Source organism: Heterodontus francisci, chromosome 11, assembly GCF_036365525.1.
Source record: "Heterodontus francisci isolate sHetFra1 chromosome 11, sHetFra1.hap1, whole genome shotgun sequence".
Lineage (NCBI taxonomy): Eukaryota > Metazoa > Chordata > Chondrichthyes > Heterodontiformes > Heterodontidae > Heterodontus > Heterodontus francisci.
The window spans coordinates 89,689,515-89,716,702 of NC_090381.1; the positions used below are offsets into that span (position 1 = coordinate 89,689,515).

The following is a 27,188-nucleotide window of genomic DNA, read 5'->3' on the forward strand; positions in this document are numbered from 1 at the left end:
AAGCTACAACCCAGGACTACTTGCATGCCAAACTGCTTAAGCAGCATGCGATAGACAGAGCTAAGTGATCCCAGAACCAACGGATCAGATCTAAGCTCTGCAGTCCTGCCACATCCAGCCGTGAATGGTGGTGGACAATTAAACAACTAACTGGAGGAGGTGGTTGCACAAATATCCCCATCCTCAATGATGGGGGAGCCCAGCACATCAGTGCGAAAGATAAGGCGGAAGCATTTGCAACAATCTTCAGCCAGAAGTGCCGAGTTGATGATCCATCTTGGCCTCCTCCTGAAGTCCCCAGCATCACAGATGCCAAACTTCAGCCAATTCGATTCACTCCACGTGATATCAAGAAACGACTGAAGGCACTAGATACTGCAAAAGCTATGGGCCCTGACAATATTCCGGCAATAGTACTGAAGACCTGTGCTCCAGAACTTGCCGCGCCCCTAGCCAAGCTGTTCCAGTACAGCTACAACACTGGCATCTACCCTGCAATGTGGAAAATTGCCCAGGTATGTCCTGTACACAAAAAGCAGGACAAATCCAACCCGGCCAACTACCGCCCCATTAGCCTACTCTCAATCATCAGTAAAGTGATGGAAGGTGTCATCAACAGTGCCATCAAGCGGCACTTGCTTAGCAACAACCTGCTCAGTGATGCTCAGTTTGGGTTCCGCCAGGGCCACTCAGCTCCTGACCTCATTACAGCCTTGGTTCAAACATGGACAGAAGAGCTGAACTCAAGAGGTGAGGTGAGAGTGACTGCCCTTGACATCAAGGCAGCATTTGACCGAGTATGGCATCAAGGAGCCCGAGCAAAACTGAGGTCAATGGGAATCAGGGGGAAAACCCTCCGCTGGCTGGAGTCATACCTAACGCAAAGGAAGATGGTTGTGGTTCTTGGAGGTCAATCATCTGAGCTCCAGGACATCACTGCAGGAGTACCTCAGGGTAGTGTCCTAGGCCCAACCATCTTCAGCTGCTTCATCAATGACCTTCCTTCAATCATAAGGTCAGAAGTGGGGATGTTTGCTGATGATTGCACAATGTTCACCTCAGATACTGAAGCAGTCTGTGTAGAAATGCAGCACGACCTGGACAATATCCAGGCTTGGGCTGATAAGTGGCAAGTAACATTCGCGCCACACAAGTGCCAGTCAATGACCATCTCCAACAAAAGAGAATCTAACCATCTCCCCTTGACATTCAACGGCATTACCATCGCTGAATCCCCCACTATCAACATCCTAGGGGCTACCATTGACCGAAAACTGAACTGGAGTAGCCATATAAATACCGTCGCTACAAGAGCAGGTCAGAGGCTAGGAATCCTGAGGCGAGTAACTCACCTCCTGACTCCCCAAAGCCTGTCCACAATCTACAAGGCACAAGTCAGGAGTGTGATGGAATACTCTCCACTTGCCTGGATGGGTGCAGCTCCAACAACACTCAAGAAGCTCGACACCATCCAGGACAAAGCGGCCCGTTTGATTGGCACCCCATCTACAAACATTCACTCCCTCCACCACCGACGCACTGTGGCAGCAGTGTGTACCATCTACAAGATGCACTGCAGCAATGCACCAAGGCTCCTTCGACAGCACCTTCCAAACCTGCAACCTCTACCAACTAGAAGGACAAGGGCAGCAAATACATGGGAACACCACCACCTGCAAGTTCCCCTCCAAGTCACACACCACCCTGACTTGGAACTATATCGCCGTTCCTTCACTGTCGCTGGGTCAAAATCCTGGAACTCCCTTCCTAACAGCACTGTGGGTGTATCTACCCCACATGGACTGCAGCGGTTCAAGAAGGCAGCTCACCACCACCTTCTCAAGGGCAATTAGGGATGGGCAATAAATGCTGGCCTGGCCAGCGACGCCCACATCGCGTGAATGAATAAAAAAAAACATGCTCACTCATTCCTGCTCCTGAATATACCATATGCATTGGTAGCTGGACTGGGGGAGAAAAGGGTCGAGAGGGAGAGTGCTCATGTCTGCACTGATTTTAGACAGCAGCCACTGATACACTGACCAACATCAATAAAATTAATTTCATTTAGTTGACATGTATGGATGTGTCAGTGTTTGCAATCAAGCTACTGAAATATGATGTATTTTTAATGGCATTTTTATACTGCAAAACCATTTTAAGAAGCAGTTCTGTAATACATTCTGAGACTAATGCTGCACAATTAACCCTTTTATATTATATTAATAACTACACAGAACTGGGCAACAAAGAGCTCTACAGATGGAAGATAGTCTCTGTTTGAAAGTCATGTTTAATGTAATTGTTTTCTGGTTGCTGATCCTTTCCTAAAGTTTGGGAAAAATCTGTACAAAAACATCAGTTTAGGTGGATCTAAATGCTCCAGATTCAGCAGCACCACCACATATTCTTTGTAATACTGTTAGTTAAATTGGGACTACTGATGGCAGCATTGTAAAATAAAGGAGACATAAAACACTTAGACCCTCTAGTCAAACATCCTGACTGACATCAAAGTATGTGAACTATCTACAACAACTTCCTTGTTCAAGGACGAGACTGATAAAGTTTGATCAGTGTTGCCACCAGGAAATGGTGTATGGCAACAGAGCCTGGAAAGGGACGGTGAGAAAAAATTAAAATCTTCAGCAATTTGAAACAAAGCAAGAGCTCAACACATGTGAAGAGGTGAAGAGAACCAGTCCATGTCAAAGCCCAAGGGCAGAGCTATCAGACCTTCTATGGGACAATAAGCACAAGACTATTAGCTGAAAAATAGCCAGCGGAGAACCCATGTCTGTTTAATACAGATTACAGATATCTAATTTAATTTTATCTTTGAGTGTTTAATAGAAGTAATCAATTCAATACCTCTGAGTAATCTGAAGTGGCTCTTTATTACTTCCCCTTTATCCCCAGCAGAAGAATTCTAAGCACACGGAGGTTATCAGAATGTACAATATGAGTGTTAATTAAAAATTGTAATCCAATCTGTCTTCATAGCAGCTTCAAATCAAACTTCTGGAAAAGAGCAGGTCTGGTTTTTCCTCATGTGCTGGTAGGTGCAAACATATAATTTTCCTCTTGGCAGCTTTTGTACCTGTAAATGTAGTTTTGATAACATTAATCTGTGGAATTTAAATTTAGGAAGTTAATGAAACAAGAAATAGAAAGCATTGATACACTGAAAGGTTATGCCACAGAGTGCTAGGAGAGGGGTTGGGGCCTATTATTTCTCCTTGTTCATAAATCCTAAACTTTCAGCAATCCTAGCAGGACTAGCACTGAGCTAAGGGCAGGTTATTCTGATGCCTTTGTGGCAAATGCAAGGCCTAACATCTTACTGGGTTATGCAGAACAGGAAGGGCCCAGGCTTGTCTTGAATTAACTGGCTCTCATCTAAAGGAGCAGTGGAGCGCTAAAGACTTTTTCGCTGAAACACAAATCAGTAGTATCTTTTTTACTTACTGTCATAATTCTTTTGGGCCTCCTTATCTCGAGAGACAATGGATACGCGCCTGGAGGTGGTCAGTGGTTTGTGAAGCAGCGCCTGGAGTGGCTATAAAGGCCAATTCTGGAGTGACAGGCTCTTCCACAGGTGCTGCAGAGAAATTTGTTTGTTGGGGCTGTTGCACAGTTGGCTCTCCCCTTGCGCCTCTGTCTTTTTTCCTGCCAACTACTAAGTCTCTTCGACTCGCCACAATTTAGCCCTGTCTTTATGGCTGCCCGCCAGCTCTGGCGAATGCTGGCAACTGACTCCCACGACTTGTGATCAATGTCACACGATTTCATGTCGCGTTTGCAGACGTCTTTATAACGGAGACATGGACGGCCGGTGGGTCTGATACCAGTGGCGAGCTCGCTGTACAATGTGTCTTTGGGGATCCTGCCATCTTCCATGCGGCTCACATGGCCAAGACATCTCAAGCGCCGCTGACTCAGTAGTGTGTATAAGCTGGGGATGTTGGCCGCTTCAAGGACTTCTGTGTTGGAGATATAGTCCTGCCACCTGATGCCAAGTATTCTCCGAAGGCAGCGAAGATGGAATGAATTGAGACGTCGCTCTTGGCTGGCATACGTTGTCCAGGCCTCGCTGCCGTAGAGCAAGGTACTGAGGACACAGGCCTGATACACTCGGACTTTTGTGTTCCGTGTCAGTGCGCCATTTTCCCACACTCTCTTGGCCAGTCTGAACATAGCAGTGGAAGCCTTACCCATGCGCTTGTTGATTTCTGCATCTAGAGACAGGTTACTGGTGATAGTTGAGCCTAGGTAGGTGAACTCTTGAACCACTTCCAGAGCGTGGTCGCCAATATTGATGGATGGAGCATTTCTGACATCCTGCCCCATGATGTTCGTTTTCTTGAGGCTGATGGTTAGGCCAAATTCATTGCAGGCAGACGCAAACCTGTCGATGAGACTCTGCAGGCATTCTTCAGTGTGAGATGTTAAAGCAGCATCGTCAGCAAAGAGGAGTTCTCTGATGAGGACTTTCCGTACTTTGGACTTCGCTCTTAGACGGGCAAGGTTGAACAACCTGCCCCCTGATCTTGTGTGGAGGAAAATTCCTTCTTCAGAGGATTTGAACGCATGTGAAAGCAGCAGGGAGAAGAAAATCCCAAAAAGTGTGGGTGCGAGAACACAGCCCTGTTTCACACCACTCAGGATAGGAAAGGGCTCTGATGAGGAGCCACCATGTTGAGTTGTGCCTTTCATATTGTCATGGAATGAGGTGATGATACTTAGTAGCTTTGGTGGACATCCGATCTTTTCTAGTAGTCTGAAGAGACCACGTCTGCTGACGAGGTCAAAGGCTTTGGTGAGATCAATGAAAGCAATGTAGAGGGGCATCTGTTGTTCACGGCATTTCTCCTGTATCTGACGAAGGGAGAACAGCATGTCAATAGTCGATCTCTCTGCACGAAAGCCACACTGTGCCTCAGGGTAGACGCGCTCGGCCAGCTTCTGGAGCCTGTTCAGAGCGACTCGAGCAAAGACTTTCCCCACTATGCTGAGCAGGGAGATTCCACGGTAGTTGTTGCAGTCACCGCGGTCACCTTTGTTTTTATAGAGGGTGATGATGTTGGCATCGCGCATGTCCTGGGGTACTGCTCCCTCGTCCCAGCACAGGCATAGCAGTTCATGTAGTGCTGAGAGTATAGCAGGCTTGGCACTCTTGATTATTTCAGGGGTAATGCTGTCCTTCCCAGGGGCTTTTCCGCTGGCTAGGGAATCAATGGCATCACTGAGTTCCGATTTGGTTGGCTGTATGTCCAGCTCATCCATGACTGGTAGAGGCTGGGCTGCATTGAGGGCAGTCTCAGTGACAGCATTCTCCCAGCTTCATAATTATAGTGTAACTATCATCTAACACCATTGTTATGATTAGATGACAAGGGATCAAATGGTTCCCTCTTTTCCCTCTCTTTGTTTGACTGCAATAGGTTTACTTCTCTTTTGAAAAGGATATACTTGCCAATTCAGTGAGTGTTTAACTGTTTACATGCTGTGATCATAAAATAACCAATTGAACAGGTTTTCTTGAGTTTAACAAAGAAAGAGGTTAGCTTTATTGTACTTAAACAGAGCTAAGTAAAATAATAAAATATGCCCCGACTTTCACACGCATACTTGAAGTTCACACACACACACACACACACACACACAAATAGATTACAAAGTGAGAGAAGAGGATAGATTGGTCAAATTAGAGTCCAGAGAAATAAAAGGGGTATACAGTCTGTGGAGGTTGGTGACTCAGCTGTCTTCAGGCTGAACTCGGTGAGCATGCAACTTTCCCTCGGTGGTTCTGGTGCTTCCCATTTATTTGCCTGTTCTCCTGGAGACGGTAGTGTGGGGTTGATTTCCTTCAAGGAGTCTCTGTCTGCAGCAGGGGCATCCCTGGGTGATCACGGTCAGCAAACAGGGTTCAAAGCTTGCAAAGTGGGTTGGAGAGAGAGGGGGAAGGAGGGAACCCATTTGGTTCTACTCTTTTCAACATCTCAGCTGCTTGTCTTTTTACTGCAGAAAAAGCAGAAGCTTAAACACATGAAGGGTGAGCCTGTCACATGTCCATCATGCAGTGATTCAAACATGGTAATTACTATTGTATCCCCCTTGCAACTTAATCAGTTTATGTCTCAGAATCCCCCTCTCATAACTAGGGTCCCATTGTTTAAGTGATTGAGTTTCAGGCATTCCCATTATAACTTGATGAGTTTGTGTCTGTGAACCCCCTCTCGGCTAGGGTCCCATAGTCCATGTGATTAGGTTTAGTGGTTTGTCTCCACCAATTGAATATCTCAGGTGATTGCCTTGATGCCTTGCTAATGGGGACAGAATATGTGGTTCATTCATATTTCCCAGGTCATTGTCCTTGATGGGTCTTTGCAGACATGATGTCTCCATTAAAATGGATTGGAATGTGGAAGGTACACAGATACAAATTAGGATAGCCATCTTTAGTTGAGAGCTTAAGTCACTTTTATTCTCTGTTTTTTAAAATTCAATTTGGGTTTCCAGCAGGTAGATTAAAAATCATTTGACAGAAAGCACATTTTCGTGACACCATCTTTCTGCTTAGCCCAAATCAATCACTGTAACTGAATTCCGCTGTATCAGTTTGCTTTTAATCACATGTATGCTACTGTCCTAGCCAACAAAGGACTGATCTACGTCTGAATTGCCCTGATCTCAACAATTTAGGAAATCACCAGTTATCATTGAGCTGTCATCCATGGGTTATTGAGCTGTGATCTCCAGGTAATTAGGTTGTTAATTAGGCTAGTCTGCTACTGGGCCCAAGTTATTTAGCTGTTGTTCCAAGATAACTAGTTTGTCGTTGCAAGGACTTGGTTCTCATGTACCTGAACTATTACCTTTAGCTGTTATTGTTCAGTATTCAAGCTCTTATCATTTGCAGTTATAAAAGTTAATGCTCCATTATTACTGGGTTACGGAGCTGTTGTTGTCAGATTACTGGGTTATTATCAGGTTGCACAGTAACCAGCAAATATGTATTTTCCTTTTTACCCCAAGGGATATTTTTTCTCTTAATGCATCCTTAGCAGCAGTGAATCTGCTCGCTACAGCTTTTCTAATTAAGCCCATCTGAGTTGCTGTCAACTCTGGAAATTAAATTGGCAGGTTTTACTTCCAAAAGGAGCTTACTTTCAAGGTGAGAGTAATTAAACCACCTTTGGTATTAAAATTAAACAGCTGGAATCTGCAGTTGGAAAACAAGATCCCACAGAAGAACGTGCAATGAAGGGGTCACTGTCTCCATTTAAAAAAAATATTTTTCGAACAATTGCATCATAAATGCCACATTCATGCCCACTTATCTTTTCACCTCTCATGGATAGCACTGATTGTCTCCAATAAGGGTATAAATCATAGTATAAGCATCTCTGCTAATTTTCTCTGTTGACCTGCTTAGCTGTCTTGGTCTACCCTGCCCCCCATAGACACAGACTGTCACCCCACAACATTCTAATTTCTCCCTCCCTTTTGCCCTCTTCCCCACCAAACCTCGCCACACCCTTCACTTGCTTAAAACCTAGGGCTGGATTTTACAGCACTCCCCCCCCCCCCCCCCCCCCCCACCCCAACCCCTGACGTTGGGGGTCATGGCGGTGCGGAAGGCCAGTAAATGCCTCCGGCAGAGGCCTGCCATGGGCCTCGCTGCCGGGAAGGCCTGGCCTGATATTGCCGGTGGTGGCAAGGCCTCGTGGCAGGCGCCCCCCCCCCCCACCCCCCGCCGCTCAGTGACGGAAGCAAAATCTGCATATTTTTAAAAATGCAAATAAATGAATTAATTACTAGCCCACTCCTGCTGACGGTCCCACTCCAATATTGGTGCCAGTGGCCGGCATTCCCAGGCCTTCGGATCTCCGTCCGGAGATCCGAGGCAGAACACTGGCGGGGAGGGGAGAGCAGGTAAGTTTCTCTGTGTGGGGGGGATGGGGGAACGGCATCAGAGTAATCTAATTGGTCTAGGGGATGGTGGGAAGGGATAAAGTTTCAAGTTTATGAACTGTGAGGGGGACGGTCAGGTGCATCAGTTGTGTTTTCGGGGAGAGAGAGGGCAGGTAGTTAATTCTACGGCTATTGGATGGGGGAGGAGGTGGTGGGAGAGGGTCAGGATTAAGTTATTTAATTTTTTAAAAACAATGTCTGTTTAAATTTTAAATTGCAATAGAGGGCTTGAAGCCCTTTAAAAATGGCATCGGCGCCTATGCAGTGGCACCTGACGTAATTGCCAGGGATGGATCGCCCGCCTCCTCACGTCCGATCACTGTGGCAGCAACATAAATTTCAACCCCTAATTCTTTTCTAATCTTTGCCAGTTCTGATGAAAGGTCACAGACCAGAAATGTTAACTCTGCTTCTCTCTCCACAGATGCTGCCAGACCTGCTGAGTATTTCCAGCACTTTCTGTTTTCATTTCAGATTTCCAGCATCTGCAGTATTTTGCTTTTATTCTAATTTTTCCCATGGCCAATCCCCACACTCATTTCTTCTATGAGATTTGGCACCAGTTCCTTTCATCTTATCCCAGCCAAGCTCTTAGCCACTCATCCACCATTACAAAGCATAATGCTCACTGACATTTATCATTAACCCCAGTCATTGTTCCCCTGCCCTTCAAAAATTCCCTGCCCCTTTTCAAAACGCCGCTGGTAATTGCACCATCTCCAACTTCCTCTAAGTCATTGAACTGAAAGGTTAACTCTATTTTAACCAGAATTTTCTGTTTTTATTCCAACTTTTCTTGCTCCATTAAGGTTTACGAACACATCATTTGCAGGCAGCTCCCCACCCATCTTTTCCTGTTTCAGGCCAACCAGTATAGTACCACACATGACCTATTTATTGACCTTGACCTACCATGCATCTACCTCCCTTCTCCTCCACTTATGCTTGACAATTCTCCAGGATTGTCCTGGAGTCTCCAGGACGCTGCTACAAGGAACCTGGGAGAAAGATCATAGGGGCATTAAAAATACTACTTTTTTTTTCATTTTCTTTTTTCATTAGTCATAAAACATCTTGGTGATGGGTAAAGGGCTGTTTGACTGATTGTCAAGAATCATCCAATCGGGTAATGATAGGTCTGCTTGGTTTCCATATGGCACGGGAAGGCAGCGCACTGGGAAGATGGACGTGTTAGACAACCAATGGCGGGAGTGGGGGGCGGGGCGCATGGTTAAAGGCTGGTGGTCATATGATGAAATTGCAAGGGATATGTCCAATCAGAGTTGGTAACCATATCTCCACTATTGGCGACAGAGTTTTCAATTACCATAGTTTTGCACTGTGGAATTGTGTTCTTAAACTTCTACAACTTTGCTACATATTTTTCTACCTTCTGGCAGAGAAAGGGAAGTGTTATCCCAGTGGGATCCATGATGGGACCATTGTTGCTCACCACATATATAAACAACTTGGACTCAAAATTTTGAGATACAGTATGGAAATTTGCAGGGTGCTCCGGTTTCCTCCCACATGCCAAAGACTTGCAGGTTGATAGGTTAATTGGCCATTATAAATTGCCCCTAGTATAGGTAGGTGGTAGGGAAATATAGGGACAGGTGGGAATGTGGTAGGAATATGGGATTAGTGTAGGATTAGTATAAATGGATGGTTGATGGTCGGCACAGACTCGGTGGGCCGAAGGGCCTGTTTCAGTGCTGTACCTCTAAACTAAACTAAACTAAACAACAGCTCCTCTTCACTGGACGGGGAAATGCTAGAACGACGGCCCCTTCAAAAGAGGCAGCAGAACCCCAAGGAGATGGAAGATAAAGCCCCCCAGCCCCCGGGCACGGGAAACTGTGATGGGCCCGGCGTGCCCCAACCCCAAAGCGCCACACTTAACGACACGGCCAGCGCATCCCAGCTCCGGGACACCGAGAGCAAAGACACGTCTGGCGCACCTCAGCTCCGGGAGGCCGGGAGCAGTGATGTTTTTGAGGAGGAACAGAGGGAAGCAGCAGAGGACAACCCAATCCTTGCTGCCTACAAGAACCCCCCCCCCGCCCCCCGATGTCACCCCAGCGGAACAAACCCGGCATGAAAAACCAGGAGGGGTTTCTGAGCCCAACCAACATGAAACAGCTTGTGCACACTATGGGTATGCAGGAACATCCCGAAGGTCTGGGACTAGCAAGGACAAATGGTCTGGGAAGCAGCAACTAACTTTTAAAAAATGGGTGTAAGAATTGCTTCCATTAATGTGCGTAGCATTAAATCCACTACGCGATGTGTTTCAACCTTGGATTACATCGCCAAGGTCAAAGCCGGCCTACTGTTTCTGCAGGAGTGTGGAATACCACACCTCAGCACCTACAGGCAGTGGTCGCGATGGTGGTCCCACGGGCCATCGATCTGGTCGGGGGGTAATGATTGCCGTTCCTCCGGCCTGAGTGTGCTGCTGCGGGGAGGTAACTTCACCATCTCCGAAGTTAAGGAGGTGGTGGGCGGTCGCCTCCTTGTAGCAGACGTTATGTACAACAACGCTCCGCTCCAGTTGATCAACGTGTACGCCCCGGTACAACGCAGCGAGCGGCTGACCGTCTTCCAGCAGCTCCCACTGCTGCTGGCGACGTCCAGGCCGGTCATCCTAGGCGGTGATTTCAACTGCATCATCGATGCGGCTGGACGATCCGGCAGAGACGACAGCAAACTGGACGCTATGTCCAGATTCCTAATAGAAACAGTTAAAGATGCCAAACTGCACGACGTCTTCAGCAAACCTGCAGACGGAGCGCCGTGTAGATACACATGGTCAAGATCGGACGGGTCTGCCCGTTCCAGGATTGACTTCCTGTTTGTGTCCCGTGCTGTCACGGTCGGATCCACCGACGTCAAGCCGGTGTTCTTCTCCGACCACTGCCTCTTACTGGCCGACTGTCACGTACAGGACGACCAGCGGGTTGGCAAGGGGACATGGAAGCTCAATGCTACACTACTGACCCCAGAGAACGTTGAGGAACTCAAAAGGGATTACAAAGGTTGGAGGACCATGAAACCCCTCTTTGAGTCTCCAGTTCACTGGTGGGAGACGATCAAGGAGAACATCAAGAAGTTCTTCATCCACAAAGGTGTTCAGAGGGCGAGAGAGAGACAGAGGGAAATGTCCCGACTCCAGAAAAGTATGCAAAATCTGCTCTGGTTACAGTCGATGGGGGTTGAGGTCAAGGAGGACCTCCAAGAGGTGAAGAGCCAGCAGGTCTCGCTCTTTGCCACGGAGGCCTCCAAGATCATCTTCAGGTCCAGAGTCCGCTCCATCGAGCAGGATGAGACATGCTCGGGTTACTTCTTCCAAAAGGTACACAGAGAGAGCTCTGTTATCAGCAGCCTGAAGGAAGAGGATGGCTCTGTAACGTCTTCGCGGTCCGACATACTAAGGATCAGCAAATCCTTTTATGCTGGGCTGTATGACGCGAAGCCCACAGACAGCAGAGCCTCCCAGTCCTTCCTGTCATCTATCACAGAGATCTTAGATGACAGCAGGAGGGTGAGACTGGACAAGCCGCTAAATCTGAACGAGCTGACAAAGGCCGTCGAGTCCTTCGAGACGAGTAAAACTCCCGGAAGCGACGGCTTACCGGTCGAGTTGTACTCGGCCCTGTGGGATTGGGTCGGCCCGGACCTGCTGGAAGTATACGAGAGTATGCTCCTGGCCGGCAGCATGTCAGAATCCATGAGGAAAGGCATCATCACCCTCATTTACAAGCGGAAGGGGGAGAGGGCAGAAATCAGAAATTGGCGGCCCATCTCACTGCTGAATGTTGACTGCAAGATTCTGTCCAAAGTCACAGCCAGTCGAGTCAAGTCTGCTCTGGAGTTGGTGATCCACCCCGATCAGACCTGTACTGTACCCGGCAGGAAGATACCTGATAGTCTCGCGCTACTCAGGGATATGATCGCCTATGTACAGGACAGGAGGGTGGACACCTGCCTCATCAGCTTGGACCAGGAGAAGGCTTTTGACAGGATATCGCACACCTACATGATGGACGTGCTCTCCAAAATGGGGTTTGGGGAGGGAATCTGCAATTGGATCAAACTGCTCTACACAAACATCAGTAGCGCAGTCTCAATCAATGGGTGGGAATCGGAAAGTTTCCCGATCCAATCTGGAGTCAGACAGGGCTGTCCTCTCTCTCCCCGGTCTTGTTTGTTTGCTGTATTGAACCCTTTGCTGAGTCTATTAGGAAGGATGCGGGCATAAAAGGGGTGACAATCCCAGGCAGTGGAGGCACTCAGGTTAAAACCTCCCTGTACATGGATGACGTCGCCGTCTTCTGCTCGGATCCGCTGTCCGTGCGCAGACTGATGAGCATCTGCGACCAGTTCGAACTGGCCTCGGGAGCCAAAGTTAACCACGGCAAAAGCGAGGCCATGTTCTTTGGGAACTGGGCTGACCGATCCTTTGTCCCCTTCACCGTCAGGTCAGATTACCTGAAGGTGCTGGGGATATGGTTCGGAAGGGCCGGGGCGTACACCAAAACCTGGAAGGAGCGATTAGCCAAGGTACAACAAAAGTTGAACATGTGGGGGCAGCGATCTCTCTCCATTGTGGGTAAGAACCTGGTCATCAGGTGCGAGGCGCTCACGTTGCTGCTGTACGTGACGCAGGTCTGGCCCATACCCCACTCCTGCACTGTGGCGGTCACCCGAGCCATTTTCCGCTTCATCTGGGGATCTAAAATGGACCAGGTCCGGAGGGACACGATGTTCAAATCTCTGGATAAGGGTGGGAAAAATGTACCCAACGTCGCCCTCATCCTGATGACCACCTTCGTGTGCGGCCGCATCAAGCTGTGTGTAGACCTCCAGTACGCAAACTCCAAGTGTCACTACGTGCTGAGGTTCTATCTGTCCCCAGTGTTGCGAAGGATGGGCCTGGTCACATTGCCGCGGAACGCTCCATGCAGTTGGACCATGCCGTAACACCTATCATTCGTGGAGCAGTTTCTGCGGGAAAACACCTTTGACCACCGATCCATCAGGCAGTGGTCTGCACGGAATGTCCTCAAGGCCCTACGGGAAAAGGAGACAGGGGATCCTGTCGGATGGTTCCCCGAGCAGACCGCCAAAGTCATTTGGCGGAATGCCTCATTGCCAGAACTTTCAAACAAGCACCAAGATGTAGCTTGGCTGGTGGTGAGAAGGGTCCTCCCAGTCAGATCCTTCCTGCACGCCCAAAATCTCGCCCCCTCCGCACAATGCCCCCGCGGTGGCTGTGGTGGGGAAGAGACGGTTGCCCACCTCCTCCTGGAATGTGTCTTTGCAAAGCAGGTGTGGAAAGAAATGCAGTGGTTTTTGTCGAGGTTCATCCCAAGCAGCTCTGTAACACAGGAGTCTGTGCTCTACGGGCTGTTCCCAGGGACGCACGCCAAGACAAACATCAACTGCTGCTGGAGGACTATCAATTCGGTAAAAGATGCCCTTTGGTCTGCCCGAAACTTGCTGGTCGTCCAGCGCAAAGAGTTGTCCACCACCGAATGTTACAGACTGGCACATTCCAAGGTCCAGGACTACGTGCTGAGGGACGCACTAAAGCTTGGGGCAGCCGCAGCAAAGGCTCAAGGGGAAAGACCACAGTGTAAGGTCCCCCCACCAAGCTGAACTGAAGGGCTGGACCCATGGGAAACCCCTCGAACTGTATCAGGATAATTTTCATTTGCTGTAAATGTAAAAATGTAATTGGCATGACAAATGTGAAATGGAAGGGTTGTGAGGCAACTCATGATTGTATTGAAGGAAACTGATCTCCCTTGCAATGTTTGTATTGTTTGGTGCTGTTTGAAACTGTTTGGCAATGTAATTTTTACAGATTTTTATGAATAAAGTATATTTTGGAAATAAAAAAATCTAAGAGAACAAGTACTTAAGTTACTAAAGACAGCAACATCAATTGGTAAAGCCAGAAAACATACAAAGGACTGAGGTTAATTTCGACAGGAATGGAATGCAAAAGCAAGGAGGGTAATGATTAATCTATATAGAAACTCAGTAAGATCACACTTGGGGCAACATGTGCAGTACTGTCTGTTATGTTATAAAAAGGATATTGAACCACTGGAGAAATTGCAGAAAAGATTTACAAGTATGCTACCAGAAATGAGAGGATGAAACTATCAGGAAAGATTAAGCAGGTTGGGGCTCCTTTCTCCGGGAAAGAGCAGACTAAAAGGAGACCTGTGAAACATCTTTAAAATTATGCAGGGACTAGATAGGGTGGATGTGGAGAAAATGTGGGTGAGTCCACGACAAGGGGGCATATACTTAATCTAACATATCTACCAGGAGATCAAATAAATAATTTATGAGGAATTTATTTACACAGAGTGGTGAGAACATGGAGTGGCTAAAGCAAATAGCATTGATCCATTTAAAGGGAGACTTGGGGCTGAATTTCACAAGGGAAGTTAGGACACCAACACTGGGGTAATAAGCCGGCAGCAGGACCTGCTCGGTAATTTTACCACAGGTGGTCTCCTAATTGGCTGTCTGTGGACCTGCCATCCAATTAAGGATAGGCTCCTAATGCTGCGGGTCCAATCAGACGGCCAGCAACTCTGAAGCCTCAGCAGCCCCACTGGGAGATGTGGTGATAAATGCAGGTGACCTGGCACCTATACCAGGTAATTAAAGAAATAAAATCATGAGGCCCAGTGCTGGAGGAGAAACCCTCTGGGGAATTCATTGGGGCTGCCTTCCCTGCACGTGTTCCCCTCTTTGTTCAATTAAACCTTCCCCTTGGGGCGCCGTTGGGAGGCGGCCTCCATTTAGCTGGTAGTCTCCCCAGGCGGCGGGGGATTGCCCCGCCGTTGGCAGAATTGCCGGCAGCACTGTAAAATGGGCCAAAGTTGGGACTTTAATTATGGAAATTGACTCCCTGCCTCCTTAGAGCAGGCAGCGTCTCCGTTTCCTGCCCCACTATTATTAAAATGCCCCAATGGCCGGATCGATGATCCAGCGTGGGTCCATGTGATTTTACCAGCCTCCCTACCTCCCGGGGGTGGCAGTAAAATCCTGGCCTTGATCTAGACATGAAGGAGAATGGGATAGAGGGATATAGATGCAAGTGGGAAGAGGTAGTTAGGGAGGATGCTCATGTGCTGTATAAAAACCAGAGTACCCCAGTGGGCCGAATGGCTTGTTTCTGTGATGCAGATTCAATGTAATTCTATTTACAGCAATTCAAAAGCCCCACAAGACATTTCTCTGTGTGTTTGGCTTCAATTACCTCATTAAGCTCCATCTCAACAGCTTGCTCATTTCCCTATAAAGCACCTTGGAATGTTTTGCTATATATAAATTGTACCTTATATGTTATAATCTACTACTTTTTGTGCCGCTGCCTCACTTCCATTCTTACGCCTATTTTCCCGTTTTTGAATGGTTTTTGAATTGCCAGTGATGAGAGGGGATTCAGCTTTGTTGGTCTGTGCGTTCATTTTGCTTGTTGCAAGGCAGACCCAAAAAGGAATGGAGAACTGTAAATTTGAAGAGGTGCAGAATACAGATTACCAAAGCTTCCAAAAAAACTTGAGTCTTGCTCATTGTTTTCCATGTCATTAATTGTGGGTGTCAGTGAGGCCATTTCGTGAATGGCACTGGCCAAATCCTGTTACTGCAGCAGTATTGTTTACAACTGTGAACCTTAAGCCAGGGAGAAAAACACACTCTCCAGCAGTTCAACTGTTTCTCTCTTCTTCAACTAGTATTTTGCTGATACTGTTGTAAAAAAAAATAGCATTAGCAAAAGCCAAACTGCTGTTAAATGTATTTCAAAAATGAGTATCCTGTAGTTCATTTGAATTATAAATATCCAAAAAGATTGAGAGATGACATGTCCTGATACAACAGAAGAAAATAGAGGTTTTCCAGTCACACCGTGGGCTGAGATTTATTTGAATGCTTGGCAGTCTTGTGTGGTAACACAGTACCAGTCTGTACAAAAGAGTTGTTATTCCTCCTGAAAACATCAGGGAGAATTTGTGCTAACGACTGAATGACTGGTTTGTTCAACAGCGATACCTTTTAACATTTATTCCTTGTTCAGCTTGATTTCTTCCACAATTAAAGTGAGCGTTTTGCCTCCAGGATTACTTTTGAAGAATGGCTTTGACTCTCATCTGTTGAAAATACAGTCTCATAAGCAGCCATTTTATGGATGATATCTCTTGTTGGGATATATTTCTATGGATCCCCTGGTACCTTGCCCAAGTGGGCATGGATGACAGAAGGAAATGCAGGTTGGGAACCCATAACTTCTGGTGCCGGGACCCAGAGGGCAATTTTTGAGGAGCCCCATCCAATTAAGGATGGCGGGTGGGCTCCCGTGGGTGGATTGCCAATAGGACGCTCCCCAGCACTGAAGGACCGGCAGCCCCACTGGCAGAGATTGGAGCTGATAATGTAGGTAGGGGAACGAGATTTTCTGAAGAATTTTTCAAAGAGTAAAAATAAAAAGTGGCTGCAGCTGCCAAACTGTCAGTGCGGAACCCTTCACAGGACGGCCTGCAGCTGGAGCTATGGTCACTGGCAATAGCGGCTTGGGGTTAAATTCATTACATACATACGAACATATGAATTAGGAGCAGGAGTAGGCCATTCGGCCCTTCGAGCCTGCTCCACCATTCATTATGATCGTGGCTGATCATCCAACTCAGCAGCCTGTTCCTGCTTTCTCCCATATCCTTTGCTGCCTTTCGCCCCAAGAGCTATATCTAACTCCTTCTTGAAAACATACAATATTTTGGCCTCAACTGCCTTCTGTGGTAGCGAATTCCACAGGCTCACCACTCTCTGGGTGAAGAAATTTCTCCTCATCTCAGTCCTGAAAGGTTTACCCGTATACTTAGACTATGACCCCTAGTTCTGGACTCTCCCACCATCAGGAACATCCTTCCTGCATCTACCCTGTCAAGTCCTGTTAGAATTTTATAGGTTTCTATGAGATCCCCCCTCACTCTTCTGAACTCCAGCGAATATAATCCTAACCGACTCAATCTGCCCTCATACGTCAGTCCCGCCATCCCAGGAATCAGTCTGGTAAACCTTGGCTGCACTCCCTCTATAGCAAGAACATCCTTCCTCAGATAAGGAGACCAAAACTACACACAATATTCCAGGTGTGGCCTCACCAAGGCCCTATATAATTGCAGCAAGACATCCCTGCTCCCGTACTCGAGTCCTCTTGCTATGAAGGCCAACATACGATTTGCCCTTTTTATCGCCTTTTGCACCTGCATGCTTACCTTCAGTGACTGGTGTACGAGAAAACCCAGGTCTCGTTGCATATTCCCCTCTCTCAGTTTATAGCCATTCAGATAATAATCTGCCTTCCTGTTTTTGCTACCAAAGTGGATAACCTCACATTTATCCACATTATACTGCATCTGCCATGCATTTGCCCACTCACTCAACTTGTCCAAATCACCCTGAAGCCTCTCTGCACCCTCCTCACAACTCACCCTCCCACCCAGTTTTGTGTCATCTGCAAATTTGGAGATATTACATTTAGTTCCTTCATCTAAATCATTACTATATATTATGAATCTATCTACCTCTGCCTTAAAAATATTCAAAGACTCTGCTTCCACAGCCTCTTGAGGAAGAGAATTCCAAAGAATCACGAACGTCTGAGAGAAAATATTTCTCCTCATCTCTGTTGTAAATGGGCGACCCCTTATTTTTAAACAGTGACCCCTAATTCGAGATTCTCCCACAAGGGGAAACATCCTTTCCACATCCACCCTGTCCAGACCTCTCAGGATCTTATATGTTTCAATCAAGTCGCCTCTTACTCTTCTAAATTCCAGCGGATACAAGCTTAGCCCTGTCCAATCTTTCCTCGTAAGACAGGCCACCCATTCCAGGTATTAGTCTAGTAAACCTTCTCTGTCCTGATTCCAATGCATTTACATCCTTCCTTAAATAAGGAGACCAGTACTGTACACAGTACTCCAGATGTGGTCTCACCAATGCCCTGTATAGCTGAAGCATAACCTCCCTACTTTTGTATTTAATTCCCTCGCGATAAACGATAACATTCTATTAGCTCTCTTAGTTACATGCTGTACCTGCATACTAACTTTTTGCGATTCATGCACTAGGACACCCAGATCCCTTTGCATCTCAGAGCTCTGGAATCTCTCACCATTTAGATAATATGCTTCTTTTTTATTCTTCCTGCCAAAGTGGACAATTTCCCACTTTCCCACATTATACTCCATTTGCCAGGTCTTTGCCCACTTACTTAACCTATCTATATTCCTTTGTAGCCTCCTTATGTCCTCTTCACAAGTTACTTTCCTACCTATCTTTGTGTCATCAGAAAATTTAGCAACCATACCTTCGGTCCCTTCATCTAAGTCAATTATATAAATTGTAAAAAGTTGAGGCCTAGCACTGATCCCTGTGGCACACCACTTACATCTTGCCAACCAGAAAACGACCTATTTATGCCTACTCTCTATTTCCTGTCAGCTAACCAATCATCTATCCATGCCAATATGTTACCCCCTACACCATGAGCTTTTTCTGCAATAACCTTTGATGTGGCACCTTATCAAATGCCTCCTGGAAATCTGAGTGTAATACATCCAACGGTTCCCTTTATCCACAGCACATGTAACTCCCTCAAAGAACTCCGATAAATTTGTTAAACAGAATTTCCCTTTCACAAAACCATGTTGGCTCTGCCTGATTACCTTGCATTTTTCTAAATGCCCTGCTATAACATCTTTAATAATAGCTTCCAACATTTTCCCCAAGACATATGTTAAGCTAACTGGCCTGTAGTTTCCTGCTTTCTGTCTCCCTCCCTTTTTGAATAAAGGAGTTAGATTCACTATTTTCCAATCTAAAGGAACCTTCCCTGAATCTAGGGAATTTTGGAAAATTAAAATAACGCATCAACTATCTCGCTAGCCACTTCTTTTAACATCCTAGGATGAAGTCCATCAGGACCTGGGGACTTGTCAGCCCGCAGCTCCAACAATTTGTTCAGTACCACTTCCCTGATGATTGTAATTTTCTTGAGTTCCTCCCTCCCTTCCATTTCCTGACTTGTATTCTCAATAGTGAAGACCGAAGCAAAATATTTGTTCAATTCATCTGCCATCTCCTTATTTTTCATTATTAATTCCCCAGACTCACTTTTTATAGGACCAATGCTCATTTTAACACTTTTCTTTTTTTAATTATCTATAGAAACTCCTACTATCTGTCTTTACATTTCAAGCTAGCTTTCTCTTGTACTCTAATTTTATCTTCCTTATCAATCTTTTAGTCCTTCTTTGCTGTTTTTTATATTCTGTCCAATCTTCTGACCTGCCTCCCATCTTTGTAAATTATAGGCTTTTTCTTTAACTGTTTTAGTTAATCATGGATGGCGGGTCCCACCCTTGGAATTTTTCTTTCTCGTTGAAATGTATCTATTCTATGTATTCTGAAATATCCCCTTAAATGTCTGCCGCTGTATCTCTATTGACCTATCCCTTAACCTGATTTGCCAGTTCACTTTAGCTAGCTCTGCTTTCATGCCCTCATAATTGCCCTTATTTAAGTTTAAAATACTGGTCTTGGACCCATTCTTCTCTCCCTCAAACTGAAAGTAAAATTCAATCATATTATACTCACTGCTACCTAGGGGCGCCTTAACTATGAGGTCATTAATTATTCCTGTCTCGTTGCACAATACCAGGTCTAGTATGGCCTGCTCTTTGGTTGGCTCCAGAACATATTGTTCCAAGAAATTATCCCAAAAACATTCAATGCACTCCTCGTCCAGACTACCTCTGCCCATCTGATTTTTCCAGTCTATATGTAGGTTAAAATCCCCCGTAATTATCGCTCTACCTTTCTGATAAGCTACCATTATTTCTTCCTTTATACCCTGTCCCACAGTGTGGTTAATGTTAGGTGGCCTGTACACCACTCCCATAAGTGACTTCTTGCCTTTATGATTTCTCATCTCTACCCAAACTGCTTCTACATCCTGGTCTCCTGAACTTAGTTCATCCCTCTCTATTGCACTAATACCATCATTAATTAACAGAGCTACCCCTCCACCTTTTCCTAGCTTCCTATCCTTCCTAAATGCCATGTACCCTTCAATATTCAGGTCCCAATCTATGTCGTCCTGCAGCCATGTCTCTGTAATGGTTATCAGATCATACTTATTTATTTCTATTTGTGCTCTTCATTCGTCTGTTTTGTTTCGAATGCCACATGCATTCTGATACAGTGCCTTTAGTTGTGTCCTTTTATTATTTTTGTAACCTCTAGCCTTATCTGTTGATTTACTCTTAGATTTGTATGCTCTGTCCCTTCCTGTCACAGTCTGTTTATTATTTCCCATATTAATATCTTTCTCTCTTGCCTTGTCTCTACTACTTGATTTACCATATCTTCCCAAATTTGATCCCTTGCCCCCACTATGCAGTTTAAAACCCTCTCTACTTCCCTAGTTATGCGGCTCGCTAGAACACTGGCCCCAGCATGGTTCAGATATAGACCATCCCAACAGTACAGCCTCCACTTTCCCCAGTACTGGTGTCAGTACCCCAAGAACTGGAACCCACTTCTGCCACACCAGTCTTTGAGCCACGCATTCACTGAAGCATTGATGGCCCTCCCGGGCCTTCCACTCCCATGGTCTACTGTCAGGGGGCCATCTCAATTCTTCAGCTGGGTTTTGGCCTCAGTGGGTGGCCTGCCTGCTGCCTGGAAAATTCCAACCAGCTTCTGACAAGTGCCCTCAATGGACAATTTAATTGGCCTAATTGGTGGGCTGATATCCATAACACACCTGATTCAGCAACAATGAGAATTGCCCAGAGGTGGACCCATAGTGGCAGACTGGCACGCAGCCAGTAGCAGGAAATTGCAGGCATGCCTGCCTCCAGTCCCGCTTCTGCAGCTGAATGAAAATTTGGTCCAGAGAATCAGTAGACTAGTGATGGGGTGCATCAGTAATGATTCCAGTCCTGTCCTTACTTATTGACCACAAACACACTTCCAAACATTCCAGTCATCTTCTACAAGGACACAAGGACCAAATGTTTTGCCATGCTGGCTAAGATCAGCCAACAGCACAGGTCAGGGATTGAACCTGGGGATTGCTGCACACCACACTATATTTACTGATTAAGCCACTGGTGGAGTTTTAGGATCTCATTTAAAGGAGGAATATCACCAATCAGCGTGCTTTAAAAGGCGGCGGTGCGGGTCCCTCATCTGTAGAATCTTTTAAAAATATAGCTGCAAAGCAATGGTGTTAAAAAGGGAACATTACCTCAAGGATCTTTCTTGGAATCAGGACATCTTTAACCCCCTTCCTGCAGTGCTACCTCTCCCTCCCTCCTTCTTCCCTTCACACAGATGGACAGACAGACAGTTAGTTTTAACTCTTAAAGAGTTTGCTTACATGACAATATTTACAGGACATGCATCAGCAGCATAGGCTTGTGGTTAAAGGTGTAGGTTCCAATATAGTTGTATCACATGCTTCAGGAAAAGGGTGTTTTGTTAACAGTGGCTGGATGAAGAGAGGAAAAGGACTGGAATGCACAAAAGCTACCCTACCTTGATTAATATGCCATTGGTTTGGCCACTGTTCTTGTGGCACCTGACTGAGGGTGACAGTGTAATGATAGACAACTTATGAAAAGATCACCTCACTCTAATGATGGTATAACAAATGAGAAGTGAGCTCTCAATATACTAGACCCGAACTTCATAACACATTTGCAGAAGTACTCTACAAAATGTCTGTCTCAGACCTGCCTCCAGGCAGTCATTAGAAAGCACTAAATATGATGTTAACGGGTAGCTGAAAAGCATCAGCATCTGTGTAATTCAACATTTATGAATACGGAAGTTACACTTTGAGTCCCAGCCAAATATTTGCTGCTTCTTGGTTGAAGGTTCTTTCAAGATGAAAGTATCAAATGTAATTATCAGTGTCTTTTCCAAAGCCAGGAGGAAGTGATGGATGATAAGGGAATCAGATCCATGCAACAAACTCACACTTTTGTGACTCAACTGCACCCTCTGCTGTTAGCACATAACCAATCAAGGAAAATCTCCACCAAAGAAACCAAAGGACAGGAGTCAGGCGACAGGTGGGGGTCATCAGATAGCAATCCTTTTAAATGACCCTCAATAAGGACTGCCCCAGCTTTCTGTAAGGAACAGCAGCAATACATATCAGAAACCCCAACTACAACTTAAAATCCATTGGGGAATTGACTTGTGGGTTCACCTTTTGGTGCTAAATATATTTCAGCATTGCATATTTACTCTTAACCTAGGAATACTCTCATTTGGTAATTTGCTATTAACGTTAAGTCTTGCAAACAAAATTCAGTCAAGTCATGCAAACCTTGACAACTGGAAGTTTTCTGCTTGACCTTGGTTAGAAAAAGGCTCAATGTGGATTGGCAATGGAACCAGGAAGCTGGCTTGAAAATCCAGAGTAGCTCGAAGCAACATTTTGGGGGAAAAATTACATTTATATTAATGAACCTAGTCATTAGATGTCAAGGACATTCTTAGATCTACTGAGTTTTGAGCGCCAACCTTTTGGGCCCAGGAGTTCAAACATTTAACGCCGTCTATTGTAATTATCTTTAAATAGTTCAAATTGGAGTTGTGACACCTAGGAAATGAATGGTTATTATATGGAAGGGGAATATCTCCAATATTGCACATTGTGAGGGGAGGACCTCTCATTTTGGTGAATTAATTTTCAATTATTTTATTTCATATTATTCATTATATGTAGATATCAACCATATGTAATGTATAATAACAGGTGCTATCTATTGAAGAGTTGAGGGATGTAGCTGGGCAGTTAGGGATTACTTTCTGTTCAAAAGCTAGCAAAAAGCTAGAAATCCTAAGACTTGTGGCCAACCATTTTTCACTTGACTCTGAAAGTTCAGAAACAGTGTTAGAGTCAGAAACAGACAGGGTAATGTTAGCAAAAATACAATTAGAACAGAGGAGACTAGAATTAGAATTCCAGTGAGAGAAAGAGCAGAGAGTGTCAAGAAGGGAAAAAGAAAGGGAAGAAAGGGAAAAAGAGAGAGCTTTCCAGAAGGAGGAGGAGGAGAGTTAAGGCGGCTTGCTTTAATCAGGGGAAGACACAGTACACCCAGTGAAGGCACGGCTAGTGAGGAAGCTACCCCTAGCTCAGGACTGTGTGCTGAGCTCTTAAAGTTCTCCCAGTTGATTCCAAGTTTCAATGAGGGGGATGTGGAAGCATTTCTCATCACTTTTGAAAAGCTGCAAAACAGCTGAAATGGCTGGCCGAGAGCAGGACACTGTTGTTACAAAGCAAGCTAATAGGAAAAGCCCATGAGGTTTCGTCACTGTTTCCAGATGAAAGTTCATCAGATTATGAGATAACTAAAAATGCTATCCTGGGGGCTTATGAGAGAGTACTGGAAGCGTACCGCCAGAAATTCCGAACCCTCTTGAAGCAGCCTGACCAATCTTACCTCAAGTTTGAGTTAAGCATCTTGCTATCAACCAGTTGATACAGGCAATTAAGATACAGCCCAGATTTGAAAACCTCAGAGAGGTAGGTGATCCTTCTTGAGGGGTTTAAAAACTCACTTCCCCTTTCCATTAAAACCCACGTAGAGGAACAAAAGGTTCGAAGAGCTGCAATTCTGGCTGATGAATTGTACACAAGCCCTTATCCCAAGGGAAACCCTTCCCTAGACACCTCCACAACCCTGAAAAAGATAAAAGGTGGGAGGGTGATAGGAGCCTTAACAGCTATCGGTGAAAAGGGAAAGCTGAACACACAGGGCCTCCTCAGGCCAAAAAGGACAGTGCTGAGAGCAGGAGCGAAATTAAACAGCACTTGTGTGACTCACCAGAAAACTAAAAGTGAGGTCAGTATGGATCTACCCACTGAAGAATCCAATGGTCAGTCCCAAACCCAAAGCTGATCAAACCCAACAATTTCAATTCAGCAAGAACAAAGGCCCAGAGGAAATCTCAGATACCTCACAAGGGCTAAAAAAAAATTACCCACTGCCACTATAGGGAGAAAAATTATCAAGGTGCTGGAACCTGGATGGTTAAAGTTGCATTGCAGAGAAAAAAAAACAATGTAATCACTGATGCAATGTCCAGGAACTAATCTGACACATAACCATCCCAGACAAGCTCCAAGAAAAATTAAACCAGGATAGCTGTTGCAGACAAAGCCAGATGCAGCAATTCTAAGATTAATGAGTGAATTTGAGGAGTGAGTGTTGAAAATGAATGTGTGTTTTCTTCTTTTTCTTTTCCACAACTTTAATGAAATGTTCCGATTGACACATTTCATTCTGTGTGGAGCGGAGGTGTCAAGAAAAATGATATACCAAATAAGGAATATTAATTAGTCGGTTGGAAACTTACATTAAACTTTTAATGGAAAAAAATCCTGCAGTTAACTTTAAAAAACTGGCAGCCAAGATGGCCACTGCAATTTGCATCTGAAACACCTTTTCACATTCCAAGGCCTCCAACAGGAGACAGAGGTCTGAGGAACATGGACCCAAAACAATGGCTTGCTCTAAGTGATTAAATTACCTAAGATTGCTTTATTAGCATGGAAATCAAGGCAATCTGAACACCTTGACTTTGAAAGAACAAACACTTTCATGTGTAAATATTGGTATCCCGGGGGCTGGGGAGCCAATTCCAAACCTTGAATCTCATTAGAAGGTCCAGGGAATACCTTGAGGCAGTCATGTGACTGTCTGTCCATCTCTGTGAAAGCTGGGAGTTTCCTTAAAAAAAAGTCAAGCCAGTAACTCAGACTGTGCAGCAGAAAGGCTGTGTGCCTTCCCTCCCATCCCCACCCCCCCCCCCCACTCTCTCTCCCCAGATAACACCACAAGTTTGAAAACCATCTGTGATTGTGGACCCTCCAAGTCTACAGCTTACCACAGACAGAGACCAGGGAAAGAGAGCCACCTACAAGTCTGCCTTCAAGAAAGCCCTGAGCCGAGCGGGCCAGCAGTAAAGTGCATTTTGACTAGCCAAAGACTTCAAGAATACAACTTCAGCTGGAAGACCACAGAATCATCCAATCTCACAGACTGTGTATTTAATTTTTATTTATTCTGGACTCCAATCCAACCATAAAATCTACTTCTCACTCTGTAATCTATTTGTGTGTGTATGATTCTCCTGTGAATGTGTGTGTGAATGTGTAGTGTATTTTTTTTTATTATTTTATTTAGATTGTGTTTAGACTGTTAAATATAATAAACTCACCTCTTTCTTGTTTAAACTCAAGAAAACCTGTCTGACTGGTTCCTTCACAATCACATTAAAGGTAAAAGGTAAAACACTCTGAAGCAGTAAGCACAACCACTGTTTAAAAAGGAATAAACCCTGTTGCGGCCAAACAAGAGGAAGGGCAAGAGGGGAGCCTATGACCCCCTCCTCATCTGACTGTAACATACCACACAATATTTTCAGTAACAATTTGTCAAATAAACTGTTCAGTTTCATATTTTCCACCAACAGCTGGAAAATTAGTTGCCATTTTTATTTTAATAAATTTTGTGTAAATAAGTCCCGTGCTTTTAATTTCTTGGAGGTCCAGCACATGTATTACTCCTTCAGTGTGTTTGTAGATGGAGCTTGTCTTGCATCAATTTATTTAAAAATAATGCATTGACATAACGATCACAGTGTTTAGACAATTTTAAATACATTGTGAATTGCCTCAGAGTTAATAGTAATTCATCTCTATAATTATATTGTTCATATTAGGTTCATATTTTTCATAAAATATATTGGATATAATTAAATAAACAAAGAATTAGTATTAGGATAGGACCTATTATAGCCTACTTCAAATGTGATTCTGTGTGCTAACAATTAATAATTAAAATAGCAATTAAGTTATATACTAATGCATTATAGCTAGATTAAATTACATCTGGAAAAAGGGATGTACTATACCCACTGTAATTGTTGCTTTACCAGTGGCATAATACACTTAAAGCCCTTTTACAATTCATGCTCTTGTAGGTCAACTCATGGGAGAATGGTGTCTGTGTGCTCCCCAGTGTTAACATGCTAAAATTTGCTTCCTTACCCGGTTAGGTGCAAGATTTTAACAACCTTATCTGATACCATAACACTCACAACTGCATTGCTCACATCAAGTTGGTTAAACATTGCATCCATGTGGAAGCCCACAATTATCCTCAACATCAGGGGATCTCAACCTTTTTGCTTCTGACGTCCCCCCTCCCATGCTATAAAAATTTCAGGGACCCCTTGTAGTACAACACAAATATTATTTCTCCGTAGAAATTCTCACAGCACTGCTCCCACTCACCATATTATAGCAGCTGCTATCCCGGCACTGCAGAAAATATTGGCTCCCACTCTGGTAGAATCATAGAATGGTTACAACACAGAAGGAGGCCATTTGAACAATCGGCTCCATGCCAGCTCTATGCAAGAGCAACTCGCTAGTCCCACTCCCCTGCCTTTTTCCCTGTAGCCCTGAAAATCTTTTCAGATAATTATCCAATTCCTTTTTGAAAGACACAATTGCTAACATTCATGTTATAGGATCACAAAATGAATGAGGTTATGCACTAAAGGGCAACCAGCACCCTTGTAACTTTATTACAGTGTGACTCAACACTTTGAAGATAGCAGGAGAGAAACTGAGGGAGAAAATTAGCCAGTATAGAATATTTAAATGTTTGCAAACTGTTTCAGTTTTGCTAGTAGTGTTAGTCCTAATAGTTTCCTGAGGTTGACGTATTCCACACTGTTTGACATCAGTAACTTCTTTCCTCCCTAACATTCAAGAGGTCCTAGTTGGGGCTAGAGCTGCCAGTTTGCTCCAGCTTGATCGCACCTTTATGCAATGATGAATTTTTCATTTTTTTAATCTGATTTTTTAATAGATCCCAGAGGTTACTTATGGCTTGAAACCTTCTTGTTGACCCCTAGGGGACCGCAGACTCCCTCTGCTCTACATTACATTCATGCCATTCTGGTAATTATTGACACGTTGAAGTGGTTCTGATCAGTTACAAGAAACATACAAGACATTTCAAATTAGAATAGGAAATGCTGGTAATACACATCAGGTCTGTCTGTGTTTGTACGGAGAAAGCGTC

General features: G+C 45.0%; 1 long non-coding RNA gene across 1 annotated transcript; it reads right to left on the reverse strand.

Annotated features, from left to right (window-relative positions):
• Positions 1–2,896: 2,896 nt before the first annotated feature.
• On the reverse strand, positions 2,897–26,460 carry LOC137374921 (uncharacterized). The gene is made up of 3 exons (XR_010975919.1): positions 26,390–26,460; positions 8,890–8,975; positions 2,897–3,100 (listed from the first exon to the last, which is right to left on the reverse strand). It is a non-coding gene; the product is annotated as an uncharacterized lncRNA (long non-coding RNA).
• Positions 26,461–27,188: the final 728 nt, after the last annotated feature.